We start from the raw sequence: 2,500 nt of genomic DNA, 5'->3' as shown, positions 1-2,500 counted from the left end.
ACACACGCACACACACACACACACACACACACACATACACGTTTGAACAGAAGCTGCATATTACATGTGGATGGGGCTGACGACTAGATCTTCAGGTAAATGGTTGTTGATTGCTCAATTCTATCTATCAAACTGGATTTGTTCGAAAGACAGGGCATTGACTGCTTTGGGGAAAAAGCTATTGGCGAAGCGATTGGTTTTCGTCCTTATACTTCTGTACCGTCGACCAGAGGGGAGCATCTGGAAAATCCCCAAAGCTGAGAGTAAAAACAAAAAACAGGGTGAACAATATGGACAGAAAGGGAGGAAACATGTTCGGACAGTACAGACGGGCGCAATAGCCGAGTGGTTAAAGCGTTGGACTGTCAATCTGAGGGTCCCGGGTTCGAATCACGGTGACGGCGCCTGGTGGGTGAAGGGTGGAGATTTTTTTCCGATCTCCCAGGTCAACATATGTGCAGACCTGCTAGTGCCTGAACCCCCTTCGTGTGTATATGCAAGCAGAAGATCAAATACGCACGTTAAAGATCCTGTAATCCATGTCAGCGTTCGGTGGGTTATGGAAACAAGAACATACCCAGCATGCACACCCCCGAAAAACGGAGTATGGCTGCCTACATGGCGGGGTAAAAACGGTCATACACGTAAAAGCCCACTCGTGTGCATACGAGTGAACGTGGGAGTTGCAGCCCACGAACGCAGAAGAAGAAGAAGAAGAAGAAGTTCGGACAGTACAGGAAAAACGGGGGGTTAGTGGGGGGCGGGGGAGTGTCGGGGGTGGAGAGGGGCAAGGGTAGGGAATGGGTTGGGGGAGGACGTGATGAGAGAAAACAGGATCGGTAAGCTTGGAAAGAAAAAAAAAAGGACTCCCCCCCCCACACACACACACGAAAATGAAGTACGGCTGCCTATCTTGCGAGGCAAAGAGAGAGAGAGATAGAAACACCAACAGTCACACACATAAAATCCCACTGGTAACATGTGTACGAGTGAACGTGGGAGTTGCAGTCCACGAACGCAAAAGAAAGAAAGTGAAAAAAAGATAGGGCAATTCGCTTTCATAAACTGCCTGATCTAATTCATACACATGTTTTTTGCACCGGCAGCACAAACAAATCTCGCGACAACGGCACATAAATCGTAAATTAATAAGTAAAACAACAATAGATAAAATGAAAATGGTATCATGACGTGAACAAGGCGAACGGAGACATGGACACCAGAGGAATCCACACTGTTCTTTCCAGTTCATCCGATTATACAGCAGAAAGGGGAAAATACAGGCGTGTGGGTTTTGGGGGTTTTTTTGTGTGTTTTTTTGTTTCGCAAAATAATCAAATTTGTGTGCTGTGTGTGTGCGCGCGCGCGTGTATGTGTGTGTGTGTGTGTATGTATGTATGTGTGTGTAGGATTTTTTAAAGTTTGTTTTGCAAAATGAATAAAGTTGTGCGCTATGTGTGTGTGTGTGTGTGTGTGCGCGCGTTTGTGTTGTGTGTGTGTGCGTGTGTGTGTTCTCTCTGTCCTGTTTCTCTCTCTATCCTCACTCTCTCCCCCTTCTCTCTCTCCACCCACTTTCTCTTCCCACCCCACCACCCCCTCTCTCTCACTCTCTCTCTCTCTCACTCTCTCTCTCTCACTCTCTCTCTCTACTCCCCCTTCTATCTCTTCCGCCCTCTCACTTTCTCCCCACCCCCTCTCTCTCTCTCTTCCCCTCTCTCTCTCTCTTTCTCTCTCTCTACAGTAAATTAGAGCTGCCCCCACCCCCACCCCCCAACCACCACGCTCACTCCACCCCCACCCTAAACCCTCATGGGCCACCTTGGAAGCAGAAACAATAAATAGATAAATGATAAATATGGGGTTTGAATCTAGACGGTCTTGTCAGGTCTCCACAATGGAATAAACGCATCGAACGAATCAAATTAATACTTAAGAAAATAAGTAAATAAATAGATAAATAACTAAAGGTTAGGAGAGGGGTGGGTGGTGTGGGGATGAATCTTGCCCCTTCAAAACAAAAAAACAAAACAAAAAACCCAACAACAACAACAAAAATAGACACGCTTAATGTTTGTTTCTTTTCAACTGAGTGAGGAGGGATGGAGGGAGGGGAAAAGGAGGGAAGGAGGGGGGGTGGGGGGACAAATGGACATTCTGTTCGTATGTGGGTGGTTGGATGAGTAAGGAGTGAGGTAGAGGGGGGAGGGGCAGTTTCATTATGTTGTCCACTTTTCAGTGATGTCCCGTGTCGTTTCGTTCCCTACTGGGGATTATGTTGGGTTTTTTTTTTATTATTTGTAAATAAGTAGCAAAAAAAAAAAAAAAAAGAACAGAAACAGTAAGAAGACCCCACCTGTATGAATTTTTTTTTAAAAGAAAGAAAAAAAAAAAAAGCAACGACCAAAAATAGCCAGAAACACAAAACAAATCCTGTCAAACACCATAATGTACATGCCTGTCAAATCCAGACAACTTATCACAAATTTGCCTCCCCCCCCCC

Source organism: Babylonia areolata, chromosome 4, assembly GCF_041734735.1.
Source record: "Babylonia areolata isolate BAREFJ2019XMU chromosome 4, ASM4173473v1, whole genome shotgun sequence".
NCBI lineage: Eukaryota > Metazoa > Mollusca > Gastropoda > Neogastropoda > Buccinidae > Babylonia > Babylonia areolata.
The sequence above is the reverse complement of the archived record's forward strand: the minus strand, read 5'-3'. Positions refer to the sequence as shown.